We start from the raw sequence: 12197 nt of genomic DNA, 5'->3' as shown, positions 1-12197 counted from the left end.
CCTGTCTCTCCACTGGAGGAGGACTCTACAAGTTCCCTCTCCCCACTGCAGGGCATTTCATCTAGGGTCCCTCCCTTTGAGTCCTGAGAGTCTTTCACCTCCCAGGTCTGTGGTATATTCTAGAGGGTTTTCTAACCTCCTACATATCAAAGATGCCTGTTTCCATTCTTTTTGCTGGTCCTCAGCGCTTCAGTCCTTTTCCCCAACCCCACAATACCTGATCCTCTCCTCTTCTCCTTGTCTGCTTTCCCACCCAGGACCCCTCCACCCTCCCTGTAGTGATTTTTTTTAACCTTCTTAACATTTCTAATTATTTTTATTCATAAGGATAATTGAAATTTATTTTTGATTCATTATCTTATTAGTTCCCAAAGGTACAAGATACAAATATAGAAGGCACATTGGTTTGGTTTTATTTCATTTATTTTATTTTTGAGATAGGCACTTAGTATTTTTTGTATGTCTAGTAAGGTCTAGAATGTTTTGGTTCAGCATTCCATGTAGGTGCTATACAGGAATGTGACAACATACCTGGCTTACACTGTTCTTAAGAAAATAGTCCCAAAAAATCTCCTATAAACACTATAAAATTAACACTGTCAGTTCTGAGAGACGAAAATATTTCCTGTTCACTTACAAAATTCATTGACAGAAAGTATATTTGTTTCTTGAAACAAACTAAACTGCTAACTGTGAGGCAGGATAAAAGAACTGATTAGCCCCATCTCACTGTTCCAGGCCCAGCCCCTTCTCTCTGTTCCCATTGTTCTTGTTTCTGAGCTCTCTGTCTCTGTCTTTGTTCTCAGCTTCCCCTCTATCTGTTCTCTGCCCTACTTTTTCTGACCTAATGACTTTGCTTCTTCTGTCTGTCTGCCTCTATCCCTTCCCCAGTTCCTCACTCTTCTCCCCTCCCCCAATAAATCCATTTTATACCAGGTCTGTTGCATGGTATAATTTCTCAGGGGCACACCTTGCATGAGCCCACCAAAGGTACTCCCTTGCCATGTTATATTTCATAACACTAACACATTAAATGCAACTGACAAAATCTATAAATATTAGTTTGAGACATGGATTTTTGTATTCTCATAAAGGCATCAAAACATCATTTCATTGTGCTTGGCCTTCAGATAAATAACACCTAACCTTACCTAATGCTTAAGAATGCTTCACATATGTCTTCAAACATAAGTAATCAAGAATGCCTTCTATTTTCATGTTCAGCAAACATATAGAAGTTTGATTTTTAGATTCATTCTTTTTTTAGTATTAGTATTTTATTTATTCATGCAGATTCAACATCTTGCAAACTTTATATGTTTCAGTATGGGGGAACAACAGGGCCAAGAAGTGGGAGTAGGTGGGTAGGGGAGTAGGGGGAGGGTCTAGGGGGTTTGGGGGATAGCATTTGAAATGTAAATGAAGAAAATACCTAATTTTAAAAAAGAAATAATTCTGATAGGCCTGAATTTATGTGTTACTTGACCTTTCTCCCTTACTGCTTTTAATATAATATCTTTATTTAGTGCATTTGTTTTTCTGATTATTATGTGTCGGAAGGAATTTCTTTTCTGGTCCAGTCTATTTGGAGTTCTGTAGGCTTCTTGTATGATCATGGGCATCTCTTTCTAAAGGTTTGGGAAGTTTTCTTCTATGATTTTGTTGAAGATATTTGCTGGCCCTTTAAGTTGAAAATCTTCGTTCTCATCAACTCCTATTATCCATAGGTTTGGTCTTCTCATTTTGTCCTGTATTTCCTGGGTGTTTTGAGTTAGGATCCTTTTGCATTTTGTATTTTCTTTGATTGTTGTGCCGATGTTCTCTAAGGAATCTTCTGCACCTGAGTTTCTCTCTTCCATCTCTTGTATTCTGTTGCTGATGCTCACATCTATGGTTTCAGATTTCTTTCCTAGGGTTTCTATCTCCAACTTTGCCTCACTTTGGGTTTTCTTTATTGTGTCTACCTCCCTTTTTAGGTCTAGTATGGTTTTGTTCATTTCCATCACCTTTTTGGATGTGTTTTCCTGTTTTTCTATAAGGACTTCTACCTGTTTGTTTGTGTTTTCCTGTTTTTCCTTAAGGACTTGTAACCCTTAAGCAGTGCTCTCCTGTATTTCTCTAAGTGAGTTGTTAAAGTCCTTCTTGATGTCCTCTACCATCATCATGAGATACGCTTTTAAATCTGGGTCTAGCTTTTCGGTTGTGTTTGGGTGCCCAGGACCAGGTGGGGTGGGAGTGCTGCGTTCTGATGATGGTGAGTGGTCTTGATTTCTGTTAGTAGGATTCTTTTTTTTTTAAATTAGGTATTTTCCTCGTTTACATTTTCAATGCTATCCCAAAGTTACCCCATACCCACCACCCCAATACCCTACCCACCCACTCCCCCTTTTTGGCCCTGACGTTCCCCTGTACAGGGGCATATAAAGTTTGCAAGTCCAATGGGCCTCTCTTTGAAGTGATGGCCGACTAGGCCATCTTTTGATACATATGCAGCTAAAGACAAGAGCTCCCGGGTACTGGTTAGTTCATATTGTTGTTCCACCTATAGGGTTGCAGTTCCCTTTAGCTCCTTGGGTAATTTCTCTAGCTCCTCCATTAGGGGCCATCTGACCCATCCAATAGCTGACTGTGATCATCCACTTCTGTGTTTGTAAGGCCCCGGCATAGTCTCACAAGAGAGAGCTATATCTGTGTCCTTTCAGCGAAATCTTGATAGTGTATGCAATGGTGTCAGCATTTGGAAGCTGATTATGGGATGGATCCCTGCATATGGTAATCACTAGATGGTCCATCCTTTCGTCACAGCTCCAAATTTTGTCTCTGTAACTCCTTCTATGGGTGTTTTGTTCCCATTTCTAAGAAAGGGTAAAGTGTCCACACTTTGGTGTTCATTCGTCTTGAATTTCATGTGTTTGGCAAGTTTTATATTATATCTTGGGTATACTAAGTTTCTGGGCTAATATCCACTTATCAGTGAGTACATATTGTGCGAGTTCCTTTGTGATTGGGTTACTTCTCTCAGGATGATACCCTCCAGGTCCATCCATTTGCCTAGGAATTTCATAAATTCATTTTTTAAATAGCTGAGTAGTATTCCATTGTGTAAATGTACCACATTTTCTGTATCCATTCCTCTGTTGAGGGGCATCTGGGTTCTTTCCAGCTTCTGGCTCTTATAAATAAGGCTGCTATGAACATAGTGGAGCATGTGTTCTTCTTACCGGTTGGGACATCTTCTGGATATATGCCCAGGAGAGGTATTGCGGGATCCTTCTGTAGTACTATGTCCAATTTTCTGAGGAACCGCCAGATTGATTTCCAGAGTGGTTGTACAAGCTGGCAATCCCACCAACAATGGAGGAGTGTTCCCCTTTCTCCACATCCTCGCCAGTATATGCTGTCACCTGAGTTTTTGATCTTAGCCATTCTGACTGGAGTGAAGTGGAATCTCAGTGTTGTTTTGATTTGCATTTCCCTGATGGTTAAGGATGTTGAACATTTTTTCAGGTGCTTCTCTGCCATTCGGTATTCCTCAGGTGAGAATTCTTTGTTCAGCTCTGAGCCCCATTTTAAATGGGGTTATTTGATTTTCTGGAGTCCACCTTCTTGAGTTCTTTATATATATTGGATATTAGTCCCCTATCTGACTTGGGATAGGTAAAGATCCTTTCCCAATCAGTTGGAGGCCTTTTTGTCTTATTGACGGTGTCTTTTGCTTTGCAGAAGCTTTGCAATTTTATGAGGTCCCATTTATCGATTCTTGATCTTACAGCACAAGCCATTGCTGTTCTATTCAGGAATTTTTCCCCTGTACCCATATCTTCAAGGCTTTTTCCTACTTTCTCCTCTATAAGTTTCAGTGTCTCTAGTTTTATGTGGAGTTCCTTAATCCACTTAGATTTGACCTTAGTACAAGGAGATAGAAATGGATCAATTCGCATTCTTCTACATGAAAACTGCCAGTTGTGCCAGCACCATTTGTTGAAAATGTTGTCTTTTTTCCACTGGATGGTTTTAGCTCCCTTGTCAAAGATCAAGTGACCATAGCTGTGTGGGTTCATTTTTGGGTCTTCAATTCTGTTTTATTGGTCTACTTGTCTGTCACTATACCAGTACCATGCAGTTTTGATCACAATTGCTCTGTAGTACAGTTTTAGGTCCGGCCTGGTGATTCCACCAGAGGTTCTTTTATCCTTGAGTAGCGTTTTTGCTATCCTCAGTTTTTTGTTATTCCAGATGAATTTGCCGATTGCCCTTTCTAATTCGTTGAAGAATTGAGTTGGAATTTTGATGGGGATTGCATTGAATCTGTAGATTGCTTTTGGCAAGATAGCCATTTTTACTATATTGATCCTGCCAATCCATGAGCATGGGAGATCTTTCCATCTTCTGAGATCTTCTTTAATTTTTTTCTTTAGAGACTTGAAGTTCTTATCATACAGATCTTTCACTTCGTTAGTTAGAGTCACGCCAAGGTATTTCATATTATTTGTGACTATTGAGAAGGGTGTTGTTTCCCTAATTTCTTTCTCAGTCTGTTTATCCTTTGTGTACAGAAAGTCCATTGACTCTATTGAGTTAATTTTATATCCAGCTACTTCATTGAAGCTGTTTATCAGGCTTCGGAATTCTCTGGTGAAATTTTTAGGGTCAATTATATATACTATCATATCATCTGCAAAAAGTGATATTTTGACTTCTTCCTTTCCAATTTGTATCCCCATGATCTCCTTTTGTTTTCTAATTGCTCTGGCTAGGACTTCAAGTACAATGTTGAATAGGTAGGGCGAGAGTGGACAGCCTTTTCTAGTCCATGATTTTAGTGGGATTGCTTCCAGCTTCTCACCATTTACTTTGATTTTGGTTATTGGTTTGCTGTAGATTGCTTTTAACATGTTTAGGTATGGTCCTTGTATTCCTGATCTTTCTAAGACTTTTATCATGAATGGGTGTTGGATTTTGTCAGATGCTTTCTCAGCATCTAAGGAGATGATCATGTGGTTCTTGTCTTTGAGTTAGTTTATATACTGGATTACATTGATGGATTTCTGTATATTAAACCATCCCTGCATCCCTGGGATGAAACCTACTTAGTCAGGATGGATGATTGTTTTGATGTGTTCTTGGATTCGGTTAGCAAGAACTTTATTGAGGATTTTTGCATCGATATTCATAAGGGAAATTGGTCTGAAATTCTTTATCTTTGTTGGGTCTTTTTGTGGTTTAGGTATCAGAGTAATTGTGGCTTCATAGAATGAGTTGGGTAGATTACCTTCTACTTCTATCTTGTGGAATAGTTTGTGAAGAACTGGAATTGGGTCTTCTTTGAAGGTCTGATAGAAGTCTGCATTAAACCCGTCTGGTCCTGGGCTTTTTTTTTTTTTGGCTGGGAGACTATTAATAACTGCTTCTATTTCTTTAGGGGATATGGGACTGTTTAGATGGTCAACTTGATCCTGATTCAACTTTGGTACCTGGTATCTGTCCAGAAATTTGTCCATTTCGTCCAGGTTTTCCAGTTTTGTTGAGTATAGCCTTTTGTAGAAGGATCTGATGGTGTTTTGGATTTCTACAGGATCTGTTGTTATGTGTCCCTTTTCATTTCTGATTTTGTTAATTAGGATTTTGTCCCTGTGCCCTCTAGTGAGTATAGCTAAGGATTTATCTATCTTGTTGATTTTCTCAAAGAACCAACTCCTCCTTTGGTTAATTCTTTGAATAGTTATTCTTGTTTCCACTTGGGTGATTTCACCCCTGAGTTTGAGTATTTCCTGCCTTCTACTCCTCTTGGGTGAATTTGCTTCCTTTTCTACTAGACCTTTTAGTTGTGTTGTCAAGCTGCTAATGTGTGCTCTCTCTAGTTTCTTTTTGTAGGCACTCAGAGCTATGATTTTTCCTCTTTGGAATGCTTTCATTGTGTCTCACAAGGTTGGGTATGTTGTGGCTTCATTTTCATTACACTCCAAAAAGTCTTTAATTTCTTTCTTTATTCCTTCCTTGACCAAGGTATCATTGAGTGTAACACAAAAGTGCCCCTCCTTGTCTCTTTTTGATGACTTTGGGTTGGAAGTCAATCTTATCAGATATTAGGATGGCTACTTCAGCTTGTTTCTTCATACCATTTGCTTGGAAAATTGTTTTCCAGCCTTTCAATCTGAGGTAGTGTCTATCTTTTTCTCTGAGATGAGTTTCCTGTAAGCAGCAAAATGTTGGGTCTTGTTTGTGTAGACAGTTTGTTAGTCTATGTCTTTTTATTGGGGAGTTGAGACCATTGATATTAAGAGATATTAAGGAAAAGTATTTGTTGCTTTCTGTTATTTTTGTTGTTAAAGTTGGCATTCTGTTCTTGTGGCTGTCTTCTTTTAGTTTTGTTGAGGGATTATCTTCTTGTTTTTTCTAGGGCGTGGTTCCCATACTTGTATCACGAGATATGCTTTTAAATCTGGGTCTAGCTTTTCTGTTGGGTTGGGGTGCCCAGGACTAGGTGGGGTAGCAGTTCTGCGTTCTGATGATGGTGAGTGGTCTTGATTTCTGTTAGTAGGATTCTTACGTTTGCCTTTCGCCATCTGGTAACCTTTGAGGCTAGCTGTGATAGTTGTCTCTGGTTAGAGCTTGTTCCTCAGGTGACTCTGTTAGCCTCTATCAGCAGACCTGGAAGGCTAGTTCTCTCCTTAGTTTCAGTGGTTAGAGTATTCTCTGCAGGCCAGCTCTCTTCTTGCAGGGAAGGTGCCCAGGTATCAGGTGTTCGAACCTGCCTCCTGACAGAAGTTGTGTTCTACTCACCAAAGGTCTTAAGATCCCATGGAGGGTCCTGTGCGGACCTTGGGGATCCCCAGAAACTCTGCGCACAAGGAACTCCGGTGCTGGTATGGACTGGAAGGGAATTGTGACCCTGATCAGGCTGGTATATCTGCTTCCCTAATTAAGGCAGTCTCAGGTCCTCTGTGATTGGATTGGAGTAGATGGTGTGTTCCACTCACCAGAGGTCTTAAGATCCCATAGGGGATCCTGTGGGGGTCCTTGCAGGTGTCCGGAGACTCTGTGGGCAAGGAACCCCGGTGCTGGAGTGGACCAGCAAGGCCACCAGTAGCTTTCTTGAAACATATAACCTACGTTGCTTCTGGAGGTATTGTTAATGCTAAGGGTCCCTGAGACCATCAGAATAATGTGAAGTTCAAGTTCAATAGTGTCGCCTATTTTCATGTTGAATTACATATTCTGGCATGTGCTATGTTGAAAACATATCAATTGTGGTACCGGACACTGGTATATGTCCATGTTACTTCAGGCCTCCAGCATTCTTGATGCCAATTGGGACAATATTGATATGAGGGTGTCCGACAGTCAATGGAATTATGACAGATGTATGTTATCCATTTTTCTGCTCAATTTGTGTGAAGAATCTTACCATCTATAATAATTTTGATGTCACTATGGATCCTGCCTCTTGAATTACCTTGATGTCCCTTATTCTTCTTGGCAACAGACTTTACTTTGTATGCCAGATGCCTGGTGTCATAGGCATCCAGGTCAGGGGTGAATCTTACTCCCACTTTCGACTAATTAATGACACCCGAGACCCCAAAGCAAAGTGAAGCTTGCTCTTACTTTGGACTAATTAATGACATCAGAGATCCCAAAGGCCATATAGTCATTCATCCATGATGTCACTGGTAACCATGTTGAGATTTATAGTCAGAGTTTGTAGCAGGCATGGTGTTTCAACAAGTGTTACCTTTGAAGGGGTCGATGACACCTGAGATGCCCCAATCATAAATATCTATTGTGAGCATCATTTTCAGTACTGCTGCCTAAGTTTATAATGACAAAAGAGCTGTGTACTGTTATTGAAGTTCCCTTTGATGTCAGTGATCACATCTGAATATTGAAGCTATGCTGATATCATTGCTGTTTGCTGTGATAAGCATGCATAATGGTATCTATTACATGAATTTCCTGTTATTAATGGAGACCCTGGTAATGGTTATGAGCAGTGTTGTTTCTGGAGAAACTGCTGAATTCCAAGGTAAATGCTGATACACAATGCCATATTGAGGTAAGTGTTGTTATCTGACACTGGATAGAAAATTGATGTCTGAGATCCTACCCACCACAGGAAGTTCTGTTGATGTCCCTGATGCATTCATGTAGCTCCTGATGTGAAACATGTATGGTATTTTCATTATTATGATTCTACGTGTAAAAAAAAAAAAAAAGAAAACTATGTTGATGCCAGTGATGTATGCTGTGACCAGCAATTTTGATGGAGTCCAAGTTTGATTTTATTCCTATTGCTAATGGAAACCCTAGTGGTGGCTATGATCTGTGCTACTGCTTGAAAATATAATGAACCTCAAGGTCCACAATAATGCCCAAGTTTATTTTGAGGGAAGTATTCTTATCTGGTTCTGGAGATCAGATTAAAATGTGGAAACCTACCTGCAACAGGATCATCAGTTGGTATTTCTCATGTATGAGTGTAGCTCACAATATCTAACATGTGATAAATATTGATACTTGTGATCCTGCTGGAAACATGAAGTTATTTTGAAATCAGTGATGCCGCTATGACCAGCAACCATGATGGGGTATTTTATTCCTGTTGCTAATTGAGACCCTGGTGATGGCTATGATCTGTGTTGTTTCTTGAGAACCTGATGAATTCAAAGGCCCGTAGTGAAACGATAGGTTATATTGAGGTAAGTGTTCTCAGTAATGGAGATCAGATTGATATCTAAGATCCTAACAGCCACTACAAATTCTGATGATGTCACTGATACATGAATACATTGCATGATGTTGACTAAGTAATGTGCAAGATCCTTACTGCCACATGAAATAATGTGAATATCAGTGATTTATCCTGCAACTAAATGAAACAATTATGACAATGATTTATTCTGCTCTGTGAATTGAGGTTGATGTCATTGATATATAACTGTCTTCACACCCCATTGGATTGCCCTAGGTCCATGCTACCATTCGCAACCTGGTTGCCAATGATCCCTGCTGTCCCTGGTTACTATGTTAATATCACTATTACATAGTTCCTGTAGAAACTATGGTGATATCAATCATCCATTCTGCCTCAAGTAGCCATGTTTAAACCCACAGTCCATGATGCTTCTTGGATTATTGTTAATTTCAAGGATCCCTGAGGCTAGCAGAGTCTTAGGTGAAGTTTTAGATAAATTCTGTTGCGTCACATCATGTTGAATTACATGTTCTGAGATATATTATGTGGAGGTCACATATAGTGTGGCAATGGACACTGTTGCTTATTACATATACTTCAGGCGTCCAGCAGCCATGGCAGTGATACCTTCTGTCTTATGGGACCACATTAATATCATTGTCTCCTACTGCCAATGGAATCATTGTTGATGTCTGTTATCAATGCTTCTGTCAAATTTATGTCAAGTATCCTTCTACCTGTAAATATTTTGATATCATGATTCAAAGTGCCACTAGGGGAGTTTCTTTACATGGTCATATCTACCTTTGAACCTCTCGTGATATCCCTGGCAACTGATACCATGGTATATTTCAGATTCCTACTCATACAGGCAACCAGGCAGTGAGTGATTACTACTAACACTTTGGAACAATTTGATATCAGTGATCCCAAATGCTAGGGAAACTGGCCAAGGGAATTTGGAAATTGATGTCACTCATCCATGCTGCCACTGGTAACCATGTTGAGATCCTCAGTCAGTGTCTTTGAAGATGTCGTGATGTCTGTGATAAATCAACAAGAATAATGTGTTCTGAAGTTCATTGTCAGTACTGGTGTCTAAGGTCATAATGAAATAAGTGCAGTGTGCTGCTACTGGACACATGTTTGATGCCACTGAACATATTTGCAAGCTGAAGCTATGTTAAGGTCAGTGTTGTATTCTGCAACCAGAAATCATGATGAACTCAATTCTTATTGCTTATGGAAACCTTGGTGATGTCTATGATCGGTGCTTTTTCTAGAGAACATACTGAATTCCAAAATTCATACTGACACTTGATGTCATGTTGAGGTAAGTGTACTTATGTAGCACTGAATATCAGATTGACGCCTGAAATCCAACCTGCCACAGGTAATTTTGTTGATGTCCCTGATACTTTCATGTAGCACCTGCTATCATCCATGAAATGTACAATGTTCTTACTACCACCAAAAGAAGTAGTGATGTAAGTGATCTATCTTGTTCCTGGAAAAGCGTTTTATGACCCTAATTTTTTTATGCCCTCTGAATCAATGCTGATGTCACTAATATATACCTGGCAACAGACCCCATGATATTGTCTGAGAATATTGTTGACAATGGCAAAATTATTGTCAGTGATCCTAGCTGACACTGGAACCATGTTGAATTCACTAATGCACAGGTGCCACAGAAATGTGGATGATGTGAATCATGCATCCTGCCTCTAGTAGCCATATTGAAATCCATTGCCTGTGTTGCTCCTGAAGGGACTGTAAATGTGAAGAATCCCTGAGACTGTCAGAATCTTCAATGAAGTTCAGTCAATAATGCTATCTTAGGTCATGTTGTGTTACATGTTCTGAGGTATGTTATGGTGAGGTATATATAGTGGCATCAGATACCACTGTATGTCCATGATACTTCAGGCCTCTAGCAGAAAATATGTCAGTGATCCCTGATGACTCTTCTGCCCAAATTATGACTTTCATTAACTGCCAATGGAATTACTACTGATGACTGTTATCTATTCTTCTGTCTAAAATCTCAGAAGTGTCTTGCCATTCATAAGCAATTTGATGTAACGATGCACGTGGCAACTGGAAAAGAGATTTGTTTACATGAAACCCTCTGAAAGTATTTTTATGTCCCTTGTACTTACTGGCAATGGACACTATGTTATATCAGAGATCCCTGCTGCCATAGACAAACAGATTAGGTGTGTTTTCTACTCCCATTTTGGACAATATTGATGACATCTGTGATCCTGACTACCAAGGAAAATATATTGACATTACTGATTCATGCTGCCACTGGTAACTATTTTGACACCCATAGTCTGTGTGGTCATTGAAAAGCTACATGATGTCTATGATAAATCAACCATAAGAATCTGTTGTAAAGTCTATGGTAAGTGTTGCTGCCTAAGTTCATAATGAGTTAAGTGTTGTTCGCTGTTACTGGAGACTAGTTTGATGCCTGTAATCCTAACTGAAACCTGAAAATACCTTGATGTGAGTGCTGCATGCTGTGACCAGCAATAATGATGGAATCCATTTTTTTTTCTATTGCTGATGAAAAACCCAGTGATGGCCATGATCTCTCCTATTGTTTGAGAACCTTCTGACTTACAAGGTTCATGTTGATGGTAGAGATCATGTTGAGGTAAGGGTTCTGAGGTGACACAGTAGATCAGATTGATGTCTGAGATTCTATCTTCCATAAGAAATTCTGTTGATGTTCCTGCCAGCTATCAACCATGTAATGTACATGGTTGCTACTGCCCCTGGAATTGCGCTGTCAAGATAAATATTGCCACCTGATAAGAGGTTTATGATCATAATTTTTCTTCCCTTTTAATCTATGCTAATGCCATTGACATATAAATGGCAATAGATTCCATGGTATGGCCTTCCTTACATGCTGTCATTGGCCACCTTGTCATTAGTGATCCCTGCTACCACTGAGAACTATATTAATGTCACTCATTCAAAGTGCCTACAGAAAATATGATGATATCCATTATGCTGCCTTCAGTGGCCTTGTTTAAACCCACAGTCCATGATGCTTCTGATGAGACTGTTAATGTCCAGGATCTATGAGACCATCTGAAGATAAGGTGAAAATTTAGGTTTTACTGTTTCTCCATGTCATGTTCAGTTTCATATTCTGTTACACTGAGGACACATAGTGACAAAAGATACCATTTTTATATTCATGACATTTCAGGCCTCAAGCAGATGTGATCACAGTAATCTCTGCTAACTTATGGGACAACATAAATATGAGCGTCTCCAACTTCCTATCTAATCTCTACTGATATCAGCTATCCAAATTTTTCTGCTGTTATTTATGAGAAGTATGCTTTCAGCTCCAACAATTTTTATGTCAAAGATCCATCCTGTCACCAGAGAAGAGGATTCTGTACATAGTCATTCATGCCCTCTTAAATATTTTGATGGCCTTGATACTTCCTGACAACAAACAAGGTGGTATATACCA

This window comes from Mus musculus, chromosome X (assembly GCF_000001635.26).
Source record: "Mus musculus strain C57BL/6J chromosome X, GRCm38.p6 C57BL/6J".
Lineage (NCBI taxonomy): Eukaryota > Metazoa > Chordata > Mammalia > Rodentia > Muridae > Mus > Mus musculus.
This window is presented reverse-complemented; position numbering follows the sequence as displayed.